Genomic DNA, 23,432 nt, shown 5'->3' with positions numbered 1-23,432 from the left:
ATTCCTACACAAAATAGTGCGACATTACAAAATCCTATCCTGTTTTTCTCAAATGCATTTCAGAGGGCTGATTCCCAGCATTCCTTTTTGAAGATTTCCACACTATTGATAAGGCGAATATAGCACATTTTGAAAGAGATGTGTTCTTAAATCAAACCTAGAGAACCACAATGACGGTATCATTCAGATAGTGCAAATGTTTTTCGTATATTAGTATGGAAATTGTGAAATAAAACATTTCTCATGCTGATTTTCAACAGTCGATCTGCAATCATGAAATATAAGCTTTTGCTTGGAGGCCTCAAAGGTACTGATCTAATTTTTTTTTTAGAATTATTCACAGATCGTATGATATGCTTTGTACAAATCAACTATGTTGTTAGATCAAAATTGATTAAAAAGTGACTATCTCAATTTCAGGACATATAGAAGAGGAAGGAGAAGAAGCTCATGTTTCAAATGCGGAGAGGCAACAACTGTTCATTATTTTCACCTCTATTAATTATATGTATTTTTATAATGTATATATTTATATTTTCCGATAAATATACATAGACATATTGCGATATATAGGGAGATACATACATATAAGTTGATACGTACAAGTTTATAAGTAAATGAGATGTTTTTCCAATTAATACTTCTAAGAACTGAATGGAAAAAAAATCGTAAAGTTTAGATAAGTCCCACTGAGCTTTGTACTTAGATCCCTGTTTTCAGAGTCCAGATTGACAAGCATAACACCATCAACCCACCTGTACCAGGTTGAGCTTTCCATTTTGGCAGAAGAGATTGCATTCACGGGGGAATCTTATCTTTTATTGCAAAATCTTATCTCACATAAAAAGTACTGTTCAACAGCGTCATAGCGTTACTTGAGTCCTTTGTGCAACATCCTTCCCTAACATAGTTCAATAGGCAAAAGTTGAACAGAATAGAAAAGTTATATAATTCTGTTTGTCTTTGACTGTGGAAAATAAAAAATGTGAAATATCCACATTGCTGCAGCAATTTTCTCCCCTGTCACATGGGAGGTTCCATGGTGTAATGGTTAGTACTTTGGACTTTGAATCCAAGGATCCGAGTTCAAATCTCAGTGGGACCACTTTCATGACTTATGACCAAATCTTTTTCTGTCAAGTGTATTCATAAATATCATAAATCTAACATGGGTAGAGTGAAACATTGATTTATTGATTGTATTTTTAAAGTCTATTTGATGTGAGCAAATGATAGAACTTTTAGAAAACATGGAAATAAAATGGCTCAAAATAATGAGATATTTTGTGAGCTGACTCTGTTTTCTCAACTCATCACAAGAGGCTGATCCAAGATATTACTTGTTTAAATCTTACTGTTATTGATAAGGGGAACACGGAACTTTTTTAATTGGAAAGCCTTCATTAAAAGAAAACTTGAGGAATCAAATTGTGTATTTTGGGGACAGAAGAGATGAACTTTTAAATAACAATCTTGAAATTAGGACACACAGATATTTACACTCTGTTTTTCTAAAGTAGATCCATAACCACAAAGTAGAATCTTTCGAAAGACATGTCAAATGTATTAATCTGAATTCCTCTTTCAAAGAAATTCACAATTAAATGCACTGTGTAAGTCAAGAATGTTGTCAGATAAGAAATCAGCAAAATTAACTATCTTATTACTGATCATAAAGATGAGAAAGGAAAATAACCTCTTGCTTAAATTGTGGATGGGAAAGAACAGTTTTTAGTTTTCAGCTTCAGTACTTATGTTTATGAATAATTCATTTCTTTATATTGTATTATCACTATCTAGATGGATATAGCCATGTGTACATAGATACATACTTATACGTTGATAAGTTTCAGTATAAAACTTTGACGTTATGTTTTTCCAAGTCCAAATTCTAAGAAATTAGTGAAATATTAAATCTCATAATTCAAGCAGGTCCTACCGAGATTTGAACTCAGATCGCTGGATTCAGAGTCCAGAGTGCTAACCATTACACCATGGAACCCTGCCATACATGAGGGATTTTTCCATTGAGACAAAAGAGAGCGCATCAGTGCGGGGGCTTTTCTTACATTGATGAAAAGATATCTCAGTTAAATGCTCATAGTGTAAAGAGCTATAATGTGATTTGATTCTTTTCAGCTGCATTCTCCATAACAGTGTTAAATGTGCAAACGTTTATCAGGAAATGCAATTTACAAAATAATGATCATATTTGACTGAAGAATATTAAAACATTCTACATTTCCAAACTACTACATCCATTTCTCTGTCTCTCACATGGGTGGCTCCAAAGAGCAACAGTTGGCACTTTGGACTTTGCATGCAAAGGTACCAGTCCAATTCTTTGAGGTACTATTTTACTAATCTCGACCTTTTACATTTCTGTCATCTTTTGTTATTGATAGCTCCAATCCAACACCAGTAGGTTGAAAGAGACAAATGTTGACTCCTTTCAAAATGTCCAACAGCTTGAACAAGTTACAGAAATACGAACTTTATAATATACATAACATCACATTCCTACACAAAATAGTGCGACATTACAAAATCCTATCCTGTTTTTCTCAAATGCATTTCAGAGGGCTGATTCCCAGCATTCCTTTTTGAAGATTTCCACACTATTGATAAGGCGAACATAGCACATTTTGAAAGAGATGTGTTCTTAAATCAAACCTAGAGAACCACAATGACGGTATCATTCAGATAGTACAAATGTTTTTTGTATATTAGTATGGAAATTGTGAAATAAAACATTTCTCATGCTGATTTTCAACAGTCGATCTGCAATCATGAAATATAAGCTTTTGCTTGGAGGCCTCAAAGGTACTGATCTAATTTTCTTTTTTAGAATTATTCACAGATCGTATGATATGCTTTGTACAAATCAACTATGTTGTTAGATCAAAATTGATTAAAAAGTGACTATCTCAATTTCAGGACATATAGAAGAGGAAGGAGAAGAAGCTCATGTTTCAAATGCGGAGAGGCAACAACTGTTCATTATTTTCACCTCTATTAATTATATGTATTTTTATAATGTATATATTTATATTTTCCGATAAATATACATAGACATATAGCGATGTATAGGGAGATACATACATATAAGTTGATACGTACAAGTTTATAAGTAAATGAGATGTTTTTCCAATTAATACTTCTAAGAACTGAATTGAAAAAAAATCGTAAAGTTTAGATAAGTCCCACTGAGCTTTGTACTTAGATCCCTGTTTTCAGAGTCCAGATTGACAAGCATAACACCATCAACCCACCTGTACCAGGTTGAGCTTTCCATTTTGGCAGAAGAGATTGCATTCACGGGGGAATCTTATCTTTTATTGCAAAATCTTATCTCACATAAAAAGTACTGTTCAACAGAGTCATAGCGTTACTTGAGTCCTTTGTGCAACATCCTTCCCTAACATAGTTCAATAGGCAAAAGTTGAACAGAATAGAAAAGATATATAATTCTGTTTGTCTTTGACTGTAGAAAATAAAAAATGTAAAATGTCCACATTGCTGCAGCAATTTGCTCCCCTGTCACATGGGAGGTTCCATGGTGTAATGGTTAGCACTTTGGACTTTGAATCCAAGGATCCGAGTTCAAATCTCGGTGGGACCACTTTCATGACTTATGACCAAATCTTTTTCTGTCAAGTGTATTCATAAATATCATAAATCTAACACGGGTAGAGTGAAACATTGATTTATTGATTGTATTTTTAAAGTCTATTTGATGTGAGCAAATGATAGAACTTTTAGAAAACATGGAAATAAAATGGCTCAAAATAATGAGATATTTTGTGAGCTGACTCTGTTTTCTCAACTCATCACAAGAGGCTGATCCAAGATATTACTTGTTTAAATCTTACTGTTATTGATAAGGGGAACACGGAACTTTTTTAATTGGAAAGCCTTCATTAAAAGAAAACTTGAGAAATCAAATTGTGTATTTTGGGGACAGAAGAGATGAACTTTTAAATAACAATCTTGAAATTAAGACACACAGATATTTACACTCTGTTTTTCTAAAGTAGATCCATAACCACAAAGTAGAATCTTTCGAAAGACATGTCAAATGTATTAATCTGAATTCCTCTTTCAAAGAAATTCACAATTAAATGCACTGTGTAAGTCAAGAATGTTGTCAGATAAGAAATCAGCAAAATGAACTATCTTATTACTGATCATAAAGATGAGAAAGGAAAAGAACCTCTTGCTTAAATTGTGGATGGGAAAGAACAGTTTTTAGTTTTCAGCTTCAGTACTTATGTTTATGAATAATTCATTTCTTTATATTGTATTATCACTATCTAGATGGATATAGCCATGTGTACATAGATACATACTTATACGTTGATAAGTTTCAGTATAAAACTTTGACGTTATGTTTTTCCAAGTCCAAATTCTAAGAAATTAGTGAAATATTAAATCTCATAATTCAAGCAGGTCCCACCGAGATTTGAACTCGGATCGCTGGATTCAGAGTCCAGAGTGCTAACCATTACACCATGGAACCCTGCCATACATGAGGGATTTTTCCATTGAGACAAAAGAGAGCGCATCAGTGCGGGGGCTTTTCTTACATTGATGAAAAGATATCTCAGTTGACTGCTCATAGTGTAAAGAGCTATAATGTGATTTGATTCTTTTCAGCTGCATTCTCCATAACAGTGTTAAATGTGCCAACGTTTATCAGGAAATGCAATTTACAAAATAATGATCATATTTGACTGAAGAATATTAAAACATTCTACATTTCCAAACTACTACATCCATTTCTCTGTCTCTCACATGGGTGGCTCCAAAGAGCAACGCTTGGCACTTTGGACTTTGCATGCAAAGGTACCAGTCCAATTCTTTGAGGTACTATTTTACTAATCTCGACCTTTTACATTTCTGTCATCTTTTGTTATTGATAGCTCCAATCCAACACCAGTAGGTTGAAAGAGACAAATGTTGACTCCTTTCAAAATGTCCAACAGCTTGAACAAGTTACAGAAATACGAACTTTATAATACACATAACATCACATTCCTACACAAAATAGTGCGACATTACAAAATCCTATCCTGTTTTTCTCAAATGCATTTCAGAGGGCTGATTCCCAGCATTCCTTTTTGAAGATTTCCACACTATTGATAAGGCGAACATAGCACATTTTGAAAGAGATGTGTTCTTAAATCAAACCTAGAGAACCACAATGACGGTATCATTCAGATAGTACAAATGTTTTTTGTATATTAGTATGGAAATTGTGAAATAAAACATTTCTCATGCTGATTTTCAACAGTCGATCTGCAATCATGAAATATAAGCTTTTGCTTGGAGGCCTCAAAGGTACTGATCTAATTTTCTTTTTTAGAATTATTCACAGATCGTATGATATGCTTTGTACAAATCAACTATGTTGTTAGATCAAAATTGATTAAAAAGTGACTATCTCAATTTCAGGACATATAGAAGAGGAAGGAGAAGAAGCTCATGTTTCAAATGCGGAGAGGCAACAACTGTTCATTATTTTCACCTCTATTAATTATATGTATTTTTATAATGTATATATTTATATTTTCCGATAAATATACATAGACATATTGCGATATATAGGGAGATACATACATATAAGTTGATACGTACAAGTTTATAAGTAAATGAGATGTTTTTCCAATTAATACTTCTAAGAACTGAATGGAAAAAAAATCGTAAAGTTTAGATAAGTCCCACTGAGCTTTGTACTTAGATCCCTGTTTTCAGAGTCCAGATTGACAAGCATAACACCATCAACCCACCTGTACCAGGTTGAGCTTTCCATTTTGGCAGAAGAGATTGCATTCACGGGGGAATCTTATCTTTTATTGCAAAATCTTATCTCACATAAAAAGTACTGTTCAACAGAGTCATAGCGTTACTTGAGTCCTTTGTGCAACATCCTTCCCTAACATAGTTCAATAGGCAAAAGTTGAACAGAATAGAAAAGATATATAATTCTGTTTGTCTTTGACTGTAGAAAATAAAAAATGTGAAATGTCCACATTGCTGCAGCAATTTGCTCCCCTGTCACATGGGAGGTTCCATGGTGTAATGGTTAGCACTTTGGACTTTGAATCCAAGGATCCGAGTTCAAATCTCGGTGGGACCACTTTCATGACTTATGACCAAATCTTTTTCTGTCAAGTGTATTCATAAATATCATAAATCTAACACGGGTAGAGTGAAACATTGATTTATTGATTGTATTTTTAAAGTCTATTTGATGTGAGCAAATGATAGAACTTTTAGAAAACATGGAAATAAAATGGCTCAAAATAATGAGATATTTTGTGAGCTGACTCTGTTTTCTCAACTCATCACAAGAGGCTGATCCAAGATATTACTTGTTTAAATCTTACTGTTATTGATAAGGGGAACACGGAACTTTTTTAATTGGAAAGCCTTCATTAAAAGAAAACTTGAGAAATCAAATTGTGTATTTTGGGGACAGAAGAGATGAACTTTTAAATAACAATCTTGAAATTAAGACACACAGATATTTACACTCTGTTTTTCTAAAGTAGATCCATAACCACAAAGTAGAATCTTTCGAAAGACATGTCAAATGTATTAATCTGAATTCCTCTTTCAAAGAAATTCACAATTAAATGCACTGTGTAAGTCAAGAATGTTGTCAGATAAGAAATCAGCAAAATGAACTATCTTATTACTGATCATAAAGATGAGAAAGGAAAAGAACCTCTTGCTTAAATTGTGGATGGGAAAGAACAGTTTTTAGTTTTCAGCTTCAGTACTTATGTTTATGAATAATTCATTTCTTTATATTGTATTATCACTATCTAGATGGATATAGCCATGTGTACATAGATACATACTTATACGTTGATAAGTTTCAGTATAAAACTTTGACGTTATGTTTTTCCAAGTCCAAATTCTAAGAAATTAGTGAAATATTAAATCTCATAATTCAAGCAGGTCCCACCGAGATTTGAACTCGGATCGCTGGATTCAGAGTCCAGAGTGCTAACCATTACACCATGGAACCCTGCCATACATGAGGGATTTTTCCATTGAGACAAAAGAGAGCGCATCAGTGCGGGGGCTTTTCTTACATTGATGAAAAGATATCTCAGTTGACTGCTCATAGTGTAAAGAGCTATAATGTGATTTGATTCTTTTCAGCTGCATTCTCCATAACAGTGTTAAATGTGCCAACGTTTATCAGGAAATGCAATTTACAAAATAATGATCATATTTGACTGAAGAATATTAAAACATTCTACATTTCCAAACTACTACATCCATTTCTCTGTCTCTCACATGGGTGGCTCCAAAGAGCAACGCTTGGCACTTTGGACTTTGCATGCAAAGGTACCAGTCCAATTCTTTGAGGTACTATTTTACTAATCTCGACCTTTTACATTTCTGTCATCTTTTGTTATTGATAGCTCCAATCCAACACCAGTAGGTTGAAAGAGACAAATGTTGACTCCTTTCAAAATGTCCAACAGCTTGAACAAGTTACAGAAATACGAACTTTATAATACACATAACATCACATTCCTACACAAAATAGTGCGACATTACAAAATCCTATCCTGTTTTTCTCAAATGCATTTCAGAGGGCTGATTCCCAGCATTCCTTTTTGAAGATTTCCACACTATTGATAAGGCGAACATAGCACATTTTGAAAGAGATGTGTTCTTAAATCAAACCTAGAGAACCACAATGACGGTATCATTCAGATAGTACAAATGTTTTTTGTATATTAGTATGGAAATTGTGAAATAAAACATTTCTCATGCTGATTTTCAACAGTCGATCTGCAATCATGAAATATAAGCTTTTGCTTGGAGGCCTCAAAGGTACTGATCTAATTTTTTTTTTAGAATTATTCACAGATCGTATGATATGCTTTGTACAAATCAACTATGTTGTTAGATCAAAATTGATTAAAAAGTGACTATCTCAATTTCAGGACATATAGAAGAGGAAGGAGAAGAAGCTCATGTTTCAAATGCGGAGAGGCAACAACTGTTCATTATTTTCACCTCTATTAATTATATGTATTTTTATAATGTATATATTTATATTTTCCGATAAATATACATAGACATATTGCGATATATAGGGAGATACATACATATAAGTTGATACGTACAAGTTTATAAGTAAATGAGATGTTTTTCCAATTAATACTTCTAAGAACTGAATGGAAAAAAAATCGTAAAGTTTAGATAAGTCCCACTGAGCTTTGTACTTAGATCCCTGTTTTCAGAGTCCAGATTGACAAGCATAACACCATCAACCCACCTGTACCAGGTTGAGCTTTCCATTTTGGCAGAAGAGATTGCATTCACGGGGGAATCTTATCTTTTATTGCAAAATCTTATCTCACATAAAAAGTACTGTTCAACAGCGTCATAGCGTTACTTGAGTCCTTTGTGCAACATCCTTCCCTAACATAGTTCAATAGGCAAAAGTTGAACAGAATAGAAAAGTTATATAATTCTGTTTGTCTTTGACTGTAGAAAATAAAAAATGTGAAATGTCCACATTGCTGCAGCAATTTGCTCCCCTGTCACATGGGAGGTTCCATGGTGTAATGGTTAGCACTTTGGACTTTGAATCCAAGGATCCGAGTTCAAATCTCGGTGGGACCACTTTCATGTCTTATGACCAAATCTTTTTCTGTCAAGTGTATTCATAAATATCATAAATCTAACACGGGTAGAGTGAAACATTGATTTATTGATTGTATTTTTAAAGTCTATTTGATGTGAGCAAATGATAGAACTTTTAGAAAACATGGAAATAAAATGGCTCAAAATAATGAGATATTTTGTGAGCTGACTCTGTTTTCTCAACTCATCACAAGAGGCTGATCCAAGATATTACTTGTTTAAATCTTACTGTTATTGATAAGGGGAACACGGAACTTTTTTAATTGGAAAGCCTTCATTAAAAGAAAACTTGAGGAATCAAATTGTGTATTTTGGGGACAGAAGAGATGAACTTTTAAATAACAATCTTGAAATTAAGACACACAGATATTTACACTCTGTTTTTCTAAAGTAGATCCATAACCACAAAGTAGAATCTTTCGAAAGACATGTCAAATGTATTAATCTGAATTCCTCTTTCAAAGAAATTCACAATTAAATGCACTGTGTAAGTCAAGAATGTTGTCAGATAAGAAATCAGCAAAATGAACTATCTTATTACTGATCATAAAGATGAGAAAGGAAAAGAACCTCTTGCTTAAATTGTGGATGGGAAAGAACAGTTTTTAGTTTTCAGCTTCAGTACTTATGTTTATGAATAATTCATTTCTTTATATTGTATTATCACTATCTAGATGGATATAGCCATGTGTACATAGATACATACTTATACGTTGATAAGTTTCAGTATAAAACTTTGACGTTATGTTTTTCAAGGTCCAAATTCTAAGAAATTAGTGAAATATTAAATCTCATAATTCAAGCAGGTCCCACCGAGATTTGAACTCGGATCGCTGGATTCAGAGTCCAGAGTGCTAACCATTACACCACGGAACCCTGCCATACATGAGGGATTTTTCCATTGAGACAAAAGAGAGCGCATCAGTGCGGGGGCTTTTCTTACATTGATGAAAAGATATCTCAGTTGAATGCTCATAGTGTAAAGAGCTATAATGTGATTTGATTCTTTTCAGCTGCATTCTCCATAACAGTGTTAAATGTGCAAACGTTTATCAGGAAATGCAATTTACAAAATAATGATCATATTTGACTGAAGAATATTAAAACATTCTACATTTCCAAACTACTACATCCATTTCTCTGTCTCTCACATGGGTGGCTCCAAAGAGCAACAGTTGGCACTTTGGACTTTGCATGCAAAGGTACCAGTCCAATTCTTTGAGGTACTATTTTACTAATCTCGACCTTTTACATTTCTGTCATCTTTTGTTATTGATAGCTCCAATCCAACACCAGTAGGTTGAAAGAGACAAATGTTGACTCCTTTCAAAATGTCCAACAGCTTGAACAAGTTACAGAAATACGAACTTTATAATACACATAACATCACATTCCTACACAAAATAGTGCGACATTACAAAATCCTATCCTGTTTTTCTCAAATGCATTTCAGAGGGCTGATTCCCAGCATTCCTTTTTGAAGATTTCCACACTATTGATAAGGCAAACATAGCACATTTTGAAAGAGATGTGTTCTTAAATCAAACCTAGAGAACCACAATGACGGTATCATTCAGATAGTACAAATGTTTTTTGTATATTAGTATGGAAATTGTGAAATAAAACATTTCTCATGCTGATTTTCAACAGTCGATCTGCAATCATGAAATATAAGCTTTTGCTTGGAGGCCTCAAAGGTACTGATCTAATTTTCTTTTTTAGAATTATTCACAGATCGTATGATATGCTTTGTACAAATCAACTATGTTGTTAGATCAAAATTGATTAAAAAGTGACTATCTCAATTTCAGGACATATAGAAGAGGAAGGAGAAGAAGCTCATGTTTCAAATGCGGAGAGGCAACAACTGTTCATTATTTTCACCTCTATTAATTATATGTATTTTTATAATGTATATATTTATATTTTCCGATAAATATACATAGACATATAGCGATGTATAGGGAGATACATACATATAAGTTGATACGTACAAGTTTATAAGTAAATGAGATGTTTTTCCAATTAATACTTCTAAGAACTGAATTGAAAAAAAATCGTAAAGTTTAGATAAGTCCCACTGAGCTTTGTACTTAGATCCCTGTTTTCAGAGTCCAGATTGACAAGCATAACACCATCAACCCACCTGTACCAGGTTGAGCTTTCCATTTTGGCAGAAGAGATTGCATTCACGGGGGAATCTTATCTTTTATTGCAAAATCTTATCTCACATAAAAAGTACTGTTCAACAGAGTCATAGCGTTACTTGAGTCCTTTGTGCAACATCCTTCCCTAACATAGTTCAATAGGCAAAAGTTGAACAGAATAGAAAAGATATATAATTCTGTTTGTCTTTGACTGTAGAAAATAAAAAATGTGAAATGTCCACATTGCTGCAGCAATTTGCTCCCCTGTCACATGGGAGGTTCCATGGTGTAATGGTTAGCACTTTGGACTTTGAATCCAAGGATCTGAGTTCAAATCTCGGTGGGACCACTTTCATGACTTATGACCAAATCTTTTTCTGTCAAGTGTATTCATAAATATCATAAATCTAACACGGGTAGAGTGAAACATTGATTTATTGATTGTATTTTTAAAGTCTATTTGATGTGAGCAAATGATAGAACTTTTAGAAAACATGGAAATAAAATGGCTCAAAATAATGAGATATTTTGTGAGCTGACTCTGTTTTCTCAACTCATCACAAGAGGCTGATCCAAGATATTACTTGTTTAAATCTTACTGTTATTGATAAGGGGAACACGGAACTTTTTTAATTGGAAAGCCTTCATTAAAAGAAAACTTGAGAAATCAAATTGTGTATTTTGGGGACAGAAGAGATGAACTTTTAAATAACAATCTTGAAATTAAGACACACAGATATTTACACTCTGTTTTTCTAAAGTAGATCCATAACCACAAAGTAGAATCTTTCGAAAGACATGTCAAATGTATTAATCTGAATTCCTCTTTCAAAGAAATTCACAATTAAATGCACTGTGTAAGTCAAGAATGTTGTCAGATAAGAAATCAGCAAAATGAACTATCTTATTACTGATCATAAAGATGAGAAAGGAAAAGAACCTCTTGCTTAAATTGTGGATGGGAAAGAACAGTTTTTAGTTTTCAGCTTCAGTACTTATGTTTATGAATAATTCATTTCTTTATATTGTATTATCACTATCTAGATGGATATAGCCATGTGTACATAGATACATACTTATACGTTGATAAGTTTCAGTATAAAACTTTGACGTTATGTTTTTCCAAGTCCAAATTCTAAGAAATTAGTGAAATATTAAATCTCATAATTCACGCAGGTCCCACCGAGATTTGAACTCGGATCGCTGGATTCAGAGTCCAGAGTGCTAACCATTACACCATGGAACCCTGCCATACATGAGGGATTTTTCCATTGAGACAAAAGAGAGCGCATCAGTGCGGGGGCTTTTCTTACATTGATGAAAAGATATCTCAGTTGACTGCTCATAGTGTAAAGAGCTATAATGTGATTTGATTCTTTTCAGCTGCATTCTCCATAACAGTGTTAAATGTGCCAACGTTTATCAGGAAATGCAATTTACAAAATAATGATCATATTTGACTGAAGAATATTAAAACATTCTACATTTCCAAACTACTACATCCATTTCTCTGTCTCTCACATGGGTGGCTCCAAAGAGCAACGCTTGGCACTTTGGACTTTGCATGCAAAGGTACCAGTCCAATTCTTTGAGGTACTATTTTACTAATCTCGACCTTTTACATTTCTGTCATCTTTTGTTATTGATAGCTCCAATCCAACACCAGTAGGTTGAAAGAGACAAATGTTGACTCCTTTCAAAATGTCCAACAGCTTGAACAAGTTACAGAAATACGAACTTTATAATACACATAACATCACATTCCTACACAAAATAGTGCGACATTACAAAATCCTATCCTGTTTTTCTCAAATGCATTTCAGAGGGCTGATTCCCAGCATTCCTTTTTGAAGATTTCCACACTATTGATAAGGCGAACATAGCACATTTTGAAAGAGATGTGTTCTTAAATCAAACCTAGAGAACCACAATGACGGTATCATTCAGATAGTACAAATGTTTTTTGTATATTAGTATGGAAATTGTGAAATAAAACATTTCTCATGCTGATTTTCAACAGTCGATCTGCAATCATGAAATATAAGCTTTTGCTTGGAGGCCTCAAAGGTACTGATCTAATTTTCTTTTTTAGAATTATTCACAGATCGTATGATATGCTTTGTACAAATCAACTATGTTGTTAGATCAAAATTGATTAAAAAGTGACTATCTCAATTTCAGGACATATAGAAGAGGAAGGAGAAGAAGCTCATGTTTCAAATGCGGAGAGGCAACAACTGTTCATTATTTTCACCTCTATTAATTATATGTATTTTTATAATGTATATATTTATATTTTCCGATAAATATACATAGACATATAGCGATGTATAGGGAGATACATACATATAAGTTGATACGTACAAGTTTATAAGTAAATGAGATGTTTTTCCAATTAATACTTCTAAGAACTGAATTGAAAAAAAATCGTAAAGTTTAGATAAGTCCCACTGAGCTTTGTACTTAGATCCCTGTTTTCAGAGTCCAGATTGACAAGCATAACACCATCAACCCACCTGTACCAGGTTGAGCTTTCCATTTTGGCAGAAGAGATTGCATTCACGGGGGAATCTTATCTTTTATTGCAAAATCTTATCTCACATAAAAAGTACTGTTCAACAGAGTCATAGCGTTACTTGAGTCCTTTGTGCAACATCCTTCCCTAACATAGTTCAATAGGCAAAAGTTGAACAGAATAGAAAAGATATATAATTCTGTTTGTCTTTGACTGTAGAAAATAAAAAATGTGAAATGTCCACATTGCTGCAGCAATTTGCTCCCCTGTCACATGGGAGGTTCCATGGTGTAATGGTTAGCACTTTGGACTTTGAATCCAAGGATCTGAGTTCAAATCTCGGTGGGACCACTTTCATGACTTATGACCAAATCTTTTTCTGTCAAGTGTATTCATAAATATCATAAATCTAACACGGGTAGAGTGAAACATTGATTTATTGATTGTATTTTTAAAGTCTATTTGATGTGAGCAAATGATAGAACTTTTAGAAAACATGGAAATAAAATGGCTCAAAATAATGAGATATTTTGTGAGCTGACTCTGTTTTCTCAACTCATCACAAGAGGCTGATCCAAGATATTACTTGTTTAAATCTTACTGTTATTGATAAGGGGAACACGGAACTTTTTTAATTGGAAAGCCTTCATTAAAAGAAAACTTGAGAAATCAAATTGTGTATTTTGGGGACAGAAGAGATGAACTTTTAAATAACAATCTTGAAATTAAGACACACAGATATTTACACTCTGTTTTTCTAAAGTAGATCCATAACCACAAAGTAGAATCTTTCGAAAGACATGTCAAATGTATTAATCTGAATTCCTCTTTCAAAGAAATTCACAATTAAATGCACTGTGTAAGTCAAGAATGTTGTCAGATAAGAAATCAGCAAAATGAACTATCTTATTACTGATCATAAAGATGAGAAAGGAAAAGAACCTCTTGCTTAAATTGTGGATGGGAAAGAACAGTTTTTAGTTTTCAGCTTCAGTACTTATGTTTATGAATAATTCATTTCTTTATATTGTATTATCACTATCTAGATGGATATAGCCATGTGTACATAGATACATACTTATACGTTGATAAGTTTCAGTATAAAACTTTGACGTTATGTTTTTCCAAGTCCAAATTCTAAGAAATTAGTGAAATATTAAATCTCATAATTCACGCAGGTCCCACCGAGATTTGAACTCGGATCGCTGGATTCAGAGTCCAGAGTGCTAACCATTACACCATGGAACCCTGCCATACATGAGGGATTTTTCCATTGAGACAAAAGAGAGCGCATCAGTGCGGGGGCTTTTCTTACATTGATGAAAAGATATCTCAGTTGACTGCTCATAGTGTAAAGAGCTATAATGTGATTTGATTCTTTTCAGCTGCATTCTCCATAACAGTGTTAAATGTGCCAACGTTTATCAGGAAATGCAATTTACAAAATAATGATCATATTTGACTGAAGAATATTAAAACATTCTACATTTCCAAACTACTACATCCATTTCTCTGTCTCTCACATGGGTGGCTCCAAAGAGCAACGCTTGGCACTTTGGACTTTGCATGCAAAGGTACCAGTCCAATTCTTTGAGGTACTATTTTACTAATCTCGACCTTTTACATTTCTGTCATCTTTTGTTATTGATAGCTCCAATCCAACACCAGTAGGTTGAAAGAGACAAATGTTGACTCCTTTCAAAATGTCCAACAGCTTGAACAAGTTACAGAAATACGAACTTTATAATACACATAACATCACATTCCTACACAAAATAGTGCGACATTACAAAATCCTATCCTGTTTTTCTCAAATGCATTTCAGAGGGCTGATTCCCAGCATTCCTTTTTGAAGATTTCCACACTATTGATAAGGCGAACATAGCACATTTTGAAAGAGATGTGTTCTTAAATCAAACCTAGAGAACCACAATGACGGTATCATTCAGATAGTACAAATGTTTTTTGTATATTAGTATGGAAATTGTGAAATAAAACATTTCTCATGCTGATTTTCAACAGTCGATCTGCAATCATGAAATATAAGCTTTTGCTTGGAGGCCTCAAAGGTACTGATCTAATTTTCTTTTTTAGAATTATTCACAGATCGTATGATATGCTTTGTACAAATCAACTATGTTGTTAGATCAAAATTGATTAAAAAGTGACTATCTCAATTTCAGGACATATAGAAGAGGAAGGAGAAGAAGCTCATGTTTCAAATGCGGAGAGGCAACAACTGTTCATTATTTTCACCTCTATTAATTATATGTATTTTTATAATGTATATATTTATATTTTCCGATAAATATACATAGACATATAGCGATATATAGGGAGATACATACATATAAGTTGATACGTACAAGTTAATAAGTAAATGAGATGTTTTTCCAATTAATACTTCTAAGAACTGAATGGAAAAAAAATCGTAAAGTTTAGATAAGTCCCACTGAGCTTTGTACTTAGATCCCTGTTTTCAGAGTCCAGATTGACAAGCATAACACCATCAACCCACCTGTACCAGGTTGAGCTTTCCATTTTGGCAGAAGAGATTGCATTCACGGGGGAATCTTATCTTTTATTGCAAAATCTTATCTCACATAAAAAGTACTGTTCAACAGAGTCATAGCGTTACTTGAGTCCTTTATGCAACATCCTTCCCTAACATAGTTCAATAGGCAAAAGTTGAACAGAATAGAAAAGTTATATAATTCTGTTTGTCTTTGACTGTAGAAAATAAAAAATGTGAAATGTCCACATTGCTGCAGCAATTTGCTCCCCTGTCACATGGGAGGTTCCATGGTGTAATGGTTAGCACTTTGGACTTTGAATCCAAGGATCCGAGTTCAAATCTCAGTGGGACCACTTTCATGACTTATGAACAAATCTTTTTCTGTCAAGTGTATTCATAAATATCATAAATCTAACACGGGTAGAGTGAAACATTGATTTATTGATTGTATTTTTAAAGTCTATTTGATGTGAGCAAATGATAGAACTTTTAGAAAACATGGAAATAAAATGGCTCAAAATAATGAGATATTTTGTGAGCTGACTCTGTTTTCTCAACTCATCACAAGAGGCTGATCCAAGATATTACTTGTTTAAATCTTACTGTTATTGATAAGGGGAACACGGAACTTTTTTAATTGGAAAGCCTTCATTAAAAGAAAACTTGAGGAATCAAATTGTGTATTTTGGGGACAGAAGAGATGAACTTTTAAATAACAATCTTGAAATTAAGACACACAGATATTTACACTCTGTTTTTCTAAAGTAGATCCATAACCACAAAGTAGAATCTTTCGAAAGACATGTCAAATGTATTAATCTGAATTCCTCTTTCAAAGAAATTCACAATTAAATGCACTGTGTAAGTCAAGAATGTTGTCAGATAAGAAATCAGCAAAATGAACTATCTTATTACTGATCATAAAGATGAGAAAGGAAAAGAACCTCTTGCTTAAATTGTGGATGGGAAAGAACAGTTTTTAGTTTTCAGCTTCAGTACTTATGTTTATGAATAATTCATTTCTTTATATTGTATTATCACTATCTAGATGGATATAGCCATGTGTACATAGATACATACTTATACGTTGATAAGTTTCAGTATAAAACTTTGACGTTATGTTTTTCAAGGTCCAAATTCTAAGAAATTAGTGAAATATTATATCTCATAATTCAAGCAGGTCCCACCGAGATTTGAACTCGGATCGCTGGATTCAGAGTCCAGAGTGCTAACCATTACACCATGGAACCCTGCCATACATGAGGGATTTTTCCATTGAGACAAAAGAGAGCGCATCAGTGCGGGGGCTTTTCTTACATTGATGAAAAGATATCTCAGTTGAATGCTCATAGTGTAAAGAGCTATAATGTGATTTGATTCTTTTCAGCTGCATTCTCCATAACAGTGTTAAATGTGCAAACGTTTATCAGGAAATGCAATTTACTAAATAATGATCATATTTGACTGAAGAATATTAAAACATTCTACATTTCCAAACTACTACATCCATTTCTCTGTCTCTCACATGGGTGGCTCCAAAGAGCAACGCTTGGCACTTTGGACTTTGCATGCAAAGGTACCAGTCCAATTCTTTGAGGTACTATTTTACTAATCTCGACCTTTTACATTTCTGTCATCTTTTGTTATTGATAGCTCCAATCCAACACCAGTAGGTTGAAAGAGACAAATGTTGACTCCTTTCAAAATGTCCAACAGCTTGAACAAGTTACAGAAATACGAACTTTATAATACACATAACATCACATTCCTACACAAAATAGTGCGACATTACAAAATCCTATCCTGTTTTTCTCAAATGCATTTCAGAGGGCTGATTCCCAGCATTCCTTTTTGAAGATTTCCACACTATTGATAAGGCGAACATAGCACATTTTGAAAGAGATGTGTTCTTAAATCAAACCTAGAGAACCACAATGACGGTATCATTCAGATAGTACAAATGTTTTTTGTATATTAGTATGGAAATTGTGAAATAAAACATTTCTCATGCTGATTTTCAACAGTCGATCTGCAATCATGAAATATAAGCTTTTGCTTGGAGGCCTCAAAGGTACTGATCTAATTTTCTTTTTTAGAATTATTCACAGATCGTATGATATGCTTTGTACAAATCAACTATGTTGTTAGATCAAAATTGATTAAAAAGTGACTATCTCAATTTCAGGACATATAGAAGAGGAAGGAGAAGAAGCTCATGTTTCAAATGCGGAGAGGCAACAACTGTTCATTATTTTCACCTCTATTAATTATATGTATTTTTATAATGTATATATTTATATTTTCCGATAAATATACATAGACATATAGCGATATATAGGGAGATACATACATATAAGTTGATACGTACAAGTTTATAAGTAAATGAGATGTTTTTCCAATTAATACTTCTAAGAACTGAATGGAAAAGAAATCGTAAAGTTTAGATAAGTCCCACTGAGCTTTGTACTTAGATCCCTGTTTTCAGAGTCCAGATTGACAAGCATAACACCATCAACCCACCTGTACCAGGTTGAGCTTTCCATTTTGGCAGAAGAGATTGCATTCACGGGGGAATCTTATCTTTTATTGCAAAATCTTATCTCACATAAAAAGTACTGTTCAACAGAGTCATAGCGTTACTTGAGTCCTTTGTGCAACATCCTTCCCTAACATAGTTCAATAGGCAAAAGTTGAACAGAATAGAAAAGTTATATAATTCTGTTTGTCTTTGACTGTAGAAAATAAAAAATGTGAAATGTCCACATTGCTGCAGCAATTTGCTCCCCTGTCACATGGGAGGTTCCATGGTGTAATGGTTAGCACTTTGGACTTTGAATCCAAGGATCCGAGTTCAAATCTCGGTGGGACCACTTTCATGACTTATGACCAAATCTTTTTCTGTCAAGTGTATTCATAAATATCATAAATCTAACACGGGTAGAGTGAAACATTAATTTATTGATTGTATTTTTAAAGTCTATTTGATGTGAGCAAATGATAGAACTTTTAGAAAACCTGGAAATAAAATGGCTCAAAATAATGAGACATTTTGTGAGCTGACTCTGTTTTCTCAACTCATCACAAGAGGCTGATGCAAGATATTACTTGTTTAAATCTTACTGTTATTGATAAGGGGAACAAGGAACTTTTTTAATTGGAAAGCCTTCATTAAAAGAAAACTTGAGGAATCAAATTGTGTATTTTGGGGACAGAAGAGATGAACTTTTAAATAACAATCTTGAAATTAAGACACACAGATATTTACACTCTGTTTTTCTAAAGTAGATCCATAACCACAAAGTAGAATCTTTCGAAAGACATGTCAAATGTATTAATCTGAATTCCTCTTTCAAAGAAATTCACAATTAAATGCACTGTGTAAGTTAAGAATGTTGTCAGATAAGAAATCAGCAAAATTAACTATCTTATTACTGATCATAAAGATGAGAAAGGAAAATAACCTCTTGCTTAAATTGTGGATGGGAAAGAACAGTTTTTAGTTTTCAGCTTCAGTACTTATGTTTATGAATTTTTCATTTCTTTATATTGTATTATCGCTATCTAGATGGATATAGCCATCTGTACATAGATACATACTTATACGTTGATAAGTTACAGTATAAAACTTTGACGTTATGTTTTTCCAAGTCCAAATTCTAAGAAATTAGTGAAATATTAAATCTCATAATTCAAGCAGGTCCCACCGAGATTTGAACTCGGATCGCTGGATTCAGAGTCCAGAGTGCTAACCATTACACCATGGAACCCTGCCATACATGAGGGATTTTTCCATTGAGACAAAAGAGAGCGCATCAGTGCAGGGGCTTTTCTTACATTGATGAAAAGATAACTCAGTTGAATGCTCATAGTGTAAAGAGCTACAATGTGATTTGATTCTTTTCAGCTACATTCTCCATAACAGTGTTAAATGTGCAAACGTTTATCAGGACATGCAATTTACAAAATAATGATCATATTTGACTGAAGAATATTAAAACATTCTACATTTCCAAACTACTACATCCATTTCTCTGTCTCTCACATGGGTGGCTCCAAAGAGCAACGGTTGGCACTTTGGACTTTGCATGCAAAGGTACCAGTCCAATTCTTTGAGGTACTATTTTACTAATCTCAACCTTTTACATTTCTGTCATCTTTTGTTATTGATAGCTCCAATCCAATACCAGTAGGTTGAACGAGACAAATGTTGACTCCTTTCAAAATGTCCAACAGCTTGAACAAGTTACAGAAATACGAACTTTATAATACTTTTACATCAGATTCCTACACAAAATAGTGCGACATTACAAAATCCTATCCTGTTTTTCTCAAATGCATTTCAGAGGGCTGATTCCCAGCATTCCTTTTTGAAGATTTCTACACTATTGATAAGGCGAATATAGCACATTTTGAAAGAGATGTGTTCTTAAATCAAACCTAGAGAACCACAATGACGGTATCATTCAGATAGTACAAATGTTTTTTGTATATTAGTATGGAAATTGTGAAATAAAACATTTCTCATGCTGATTTTCAACAGTCGATCTGCAATCATGAAATATAAGCTTTTGCTTGGAGGCCTCAAAGGTACTGATCTAATTTTCTTTTTTTAGAATTATTCACAGATCGTATGATATGCTTTGTACAAATCCACTATGCTGTTAGGTCAAAATTGATTAAAAAGTGACTATCTCAATTTCAGGACATATAGAAGAGGAAGGAGAAGAAGCTCATGTTTCAAATGCGGAGAGGCAACAACTGTTCTTTATTTTCACCTCTATTAATTATACATATTTTTATAATGTATATATTTATATTTTCCGATAAAAATACATAGACATATAGCGATATATAGGGAGATACATACATATAAGTTGATACGTACAAGTTTATAAGTAAATGAGATGTTTTTCCAATTAATACTTCTAAGAACTGAATGGAAAAAAAAACGTAAAGTTTAGATAAGTCCCACTGAGCTTTGTACTTAGATCCCTGTTTTCAGAGTCCAGATTGACAAGCATAACACCATCAACCCACCTGTACCAGGTTGAGCTTTCCATTTTGGCAGAAGAGATTGCATTCACGGGGGAATCTTATCTTTTATTGCAAAATCTTATCTCACATAAAAAGTACTGTTCAACAGAGTCATAGCGTTACTTGAGTCCTTTGTGCAACATCCTTCCCTAACATAGTTCAATAGGCAAAAGTTGAACAGAATAGAAAAGTTATGTAATTCTGTTTGTCTTTGACTGTAGAAAATAAAAAATTTGAAATGTCCACATTGCTGCAGCAATTTGCTCCCCTGTCACATGGGAGGTTCCATGGTGTAATGGTTAGCACTTTGGACTTTGAATCCAAGGATCCGAGTTCAAATCTCGGTGGGACCACTTTCATGACTTATGACCAAATCTTTTTCTGTCAAGTGTATTCATAAATATCATAAATCTAACACGGGTAGAGTGAAACATTAATTTATTGATTGTATTTTTAAAGTCTATTTGATGTGAGCAAATGATAGAACTTTTAGAAAACCTGGAAATAAAATGGCTCAAAATAATGAGACATTTTGTGAGCTGACTCTGTTTTCTCAACTCATCACAAGAGGCTGATGCAAGATATTACTTGTTTAAATCTTACTGTTATTGATAAGGGGAACAAGGAACTTTTTTAATTGGAAAGCCTTCATTAAAAGAAAACTTGAGGAATCAAATTGTGTATTTTGGGGACAGAAGAGATGAACTTTTAAATAACAATCTTGAAATTAAGACACACAGATATTTACACTCTGTTTTTCTAAAGTAGATCCATAACCACAAAGTAGAATCTTTCGAAAGACATGTCAAATGTATTAATCTGAATTCCTCTTTCAAAGAAATTCACAATTAAATGCACTGTGTAAGTTAAGAATGTTGTCAGATAAGAAATCAGCAAAATTAACTATCTTATTACTGATCATAAAGATGAGAAAGGAAAATAACCTCTTGCTTAAATTGTGGATGGGAAAGAACAGTTTTTAGTTTTCAGCTTCAGTACTTATGTTTATGAATTTTTCATTTCTTTATATTGTATTATCGCTATCTAGATGGATATAGCCATCTGTACATAGATACATACTTATACGTTGATAAGTTACAGTATAAAACTTTGACGTTATGTTTTTCCAAGTCCAAATTCTAAGAAATTAGTGAAATATTAAATCTCATAATTCAAGCAGGTCCCACCGAGATTTGAACTCGGATCGCTGGATTCAGAGTCCAGAGTGCTAACCATTACACCATGGAACCCTGCCATACATGAGGGATTTTTCCATTGAGACAAAAGAGAGCGCATCAGTGCAGGGGCTTTTCTTACATTGATGAAAAGATAACTCAGTTGAATGCTCATAGTGTAAAGAGCTACAATGTGATTTGATTCTTTTCAGCTACATTCTCCATAACAGTGTTAAATGTGCAAACGTTTATCAGGACATGCAATTTACAAAATAATGATCATATTTGACTGAAGAATATTAAAACATTCTACATTTCCAAACTACTACATCCATTTCTCTGTCTCTCACATGGGTGGCTCCAAAGAGCAACGGTTGGCACTTTGGACTTTGCATGCAAAGGTACCAGTCCAATTCTTTGAGGTACTATTTTACTAATCTCAACCTTTTACATTTCTGTCATCTTTTGTTATTGATAGCTCCAATCCAATACCAGTAGGTTGAACGAGACAAATGTTGACTCCTTTCAAAATGTCCAACAGCTTGAACAAGTTACAGAAATACGAACTTTATAATACTTTTACATCAGATTCCTACACAAAATAGTGCGACATTACAAAATCCTATCCTGTTTTTCTCAAATGCATTTCAGAGGGCTGATTCCCAGCATTCCTTTTTGAAGATTTCTACACTATTGATAAGGCGAATATAGCACATTTTGAAAGAGATGTGTTCTTAAATCAAACCTAGAGAACCACAATGACGGTATCATTCAGATAGTACAAATGTTTTTTGTATATTAGTATGGAAATTGTGAAATAAAACAGTTCTCATGCTGATTTTCAACAGTCGATCTGCAATCATGAAATATAAGCTTTTGCTTGGAGGCCTCAAAGGTACTGATCTAATTTTCTTTTTTTAGAATTATTCACAGATCGTATGATATGCTTTGTACAAATCAACTATGCTGTTAGGTCAAAATTGATTAAAAAGTGACTATCTCAATTTCAGGACATATAGAAGAGGAAGGAGAAGAAGCTCATGTTTCAAATGCGGAGAGGCAACAACTGTTCTTTATTTTCACCTCTATTAATTATACATATTTTTATAATGTATATATTTATATTTTCCGATAAAAATACATAGACATATAGCGATATATAGGGAGATACATACATATAAGTTGATACGTACAAGTTTATAAGTAAATGAGATGTTTTTCCAATTAATACTTCTAAGAACTGAATGGAAAAAAAATCGTAAAGTTTAGATAAGTCCCACTGAGCTTTGTACTTAGATCCCTGTTTTCAGAGTCCAGATTGACAAGCATAACATCATCAACCCACCTGTACCAGGTTGAGCTTTCCATTT

At 33.4% G+C, this 23,432-nt stretch overlaps 16 non-coding genes across 16 annotated transcripts; 8 read left to right on the top strand and 8 right to left on the bottom strand.

Annotated features, from left to right (window-relative positions):
- Window positions 1–3,550: 3,550 nt before the first annotated feature.
- TRNAQ-UUG (transfer RNA glutamine (anticodon UUG)) lies at window positions 3,551–3,622 on the top strand. The gene has a single exon. It is a non-coding gene; the product is annotated as a tRNA-Gln (tRNA).
- An 825-nt stretch (window positions 3,623–4,447) lies between these two features.
- TRNAQ-CUG (transfer RNA glutamine (anticodon CUG)) lies at window positions 4,448–4,519 on the bottom strand. Its single transcript has one exon. It is a non-coding gene; the product is annotated as a tRNA-Gln (tRNA).
- Window positions 4,520–6,067: 1,548 nt separating this feature from the next.
- On the top strand, window positions 6,068–6,139 carry TRNAQ-UUG (transfer RNA glutamine (anticodon UUG)). The gene has a single exon. It is a non-coding gene; the product is annotated as a tRNA-Gln (tRNA).
- Window positions 6,140–6,964: 825 nt separating this feature from the next.
- TRNAQ-CUG (transfer RNA glutamine (anticodon CUG)) lies at window positions 6,965–7,036 on the bottom strand. The gene has a single exon. It is a non-coding gene; the product is annotated as a tRNA-Gln (tRNA).
- A 1,547-nt stretch (window positions 7,037–8,583) lies between these two features.
- TRNAQ-UUG (transfer RNA glutamine (anticodon UUG)) lies at window positions 8,584–8,655 on the top strand. Its single transcript has one exon. It is a non-coding gene; the product is annotated as a tRNA-Gln (tRNA).
- Window positions 8,656–9,480: 825 nt separating this feature from the next.
- Window positions 9,481–9,552, bottom strand: TRNAQ-CUG (transfer RNA glutamine (anticodon CUG)). Its single transcript has one exon. It is a non-coding gene; the product is annotated as a tRNA-Gln (tRNA).
- Window positions 9,553–11,100: 1,548 nt separating this feature from the next.
- TRNAQ-UUG (transfer RNA glutamine (anticodon UUG)) lies at window positions 11,101–11,172 on the top strand. The gene has a single exon. It is a non-coding gene; the product is annotated as a tRNA-Gln (tRNA).
- An 825-nt stretch (window positions 11,173–11,997) lies between these two features.
- TRNAQ-CUG (transfer RNA glutamine (anticodon CUG)) lies at window positions 11,998–12,069 on the bottom strand. Its single transcript has one exon. It is a non-coding gene; the product is annotated as a tRNA-Gln (tRNA).
- Window positions 12,070–13,617: 1,548 nt separating this feature from the next.
- TRNAQ-UUG (transfer RNA glutamine (anticodon UUG)) lies at window positions 13,618–13,689 on the top strand. Its single transcript has one exon. It is a non-coding gene; the product is annotated as a tRNA-Gln (tRNA).
- Window positions 13,690–14,514: 825 nt separating this feature from the next.
- TRNAQ-CUG (transfer RNA glutamine (anticodon CUG)) lies at window positions 14,515–14,586 on the bottom strand. The gene has a single exon. It is a non-coding gene; the product is annotated as a tRNA-Gln (tRNA).
- Window positions 14,587–16,134: 1,548 nt separating this feature from the next.
- Window positions 16,135–16,206, top strand: TRNAQ-UUG (transfer RNA glutamine (anticodon UUG)). The gene has a single exon. It is a non-coding gene; the product is annotated as a tRNA-Gln (tRNA).
- Window positions 16,207–17,031: 825 nt separating this feature from the next.
- Window positions 17,032–17,103, bottom strand: TRNAQ-CUG (transfer RNA glutamine (anticodon CUG)). The gene has a single exon. It is a non-coding gene; the product is annotated as a tRNA-Gln (tRNA).
- A 1,548-nt stretch (window positions 17,104–18,651) lies between these two features.
- Window positions 18,652–18,723, top strand: TRNAQ-UUG (transfer RNA glutamine (anticodon UUG)). Its single transcript has one exon. It is a non-coding gene; the product is annotated as a tRNA-Gln (tRNA).
- An 825-nt stretch (window positions 18,724–19,548) lies between these two features.
- On the bottom strand, window positions 19,549–19,620 carry TRNAQ-CUG (transfer RNA glutamine (anticodon CUG)). The gene has a single exon. It is a non-coding gene; the product is annotated as a tRNA-Gln (tRNA).
- Window positions 19,621–21,168: 1,548 nt separating this feature from the next.
- On the top strand, window positions 21,169–21,240 carry TRNAQ-UUG (transfer RNA glutamine (anticodon UUG)). The gene has a single exon. It is a non-coding gene; the product is annotated as a tRNA-Gln (tRNA).
- Window positions 21,241–22,065: 825 nt separating this feature from the next.
- On the bottom strand, window positions 22,066–22,137 carry TRNAQ-CUG (transfer RNA glutamine (anticodon CUG)). The gene has a single exon. It is a non-coding gene; the product is annotated as a tRNA-Gln (tRNA).
- Between the last annotated feature and the right edge of the window lie 1,295 nt (window positions 22,138–23,432).

Source organism: Lissotriton vulgaris, chromosome 4_1, assembly GCF_964263255.1.
Source record: "Lissotriton vulgaris chromosome 4_1, aLisVul1.2, whole genome shotgun sequence".
Classification (NCBI taxonomy): domain Eukaryota; kingdom Metazoa; phylum Chordata; class Amphibia; order Caudata; family Salamandridae; genus Lissotriton; species Lissotriton vulgaris.
Note: the sequence above shows the minus strand (reverse complement) of the source record. Positions and strands in the feature narration are given on the sequence as shown.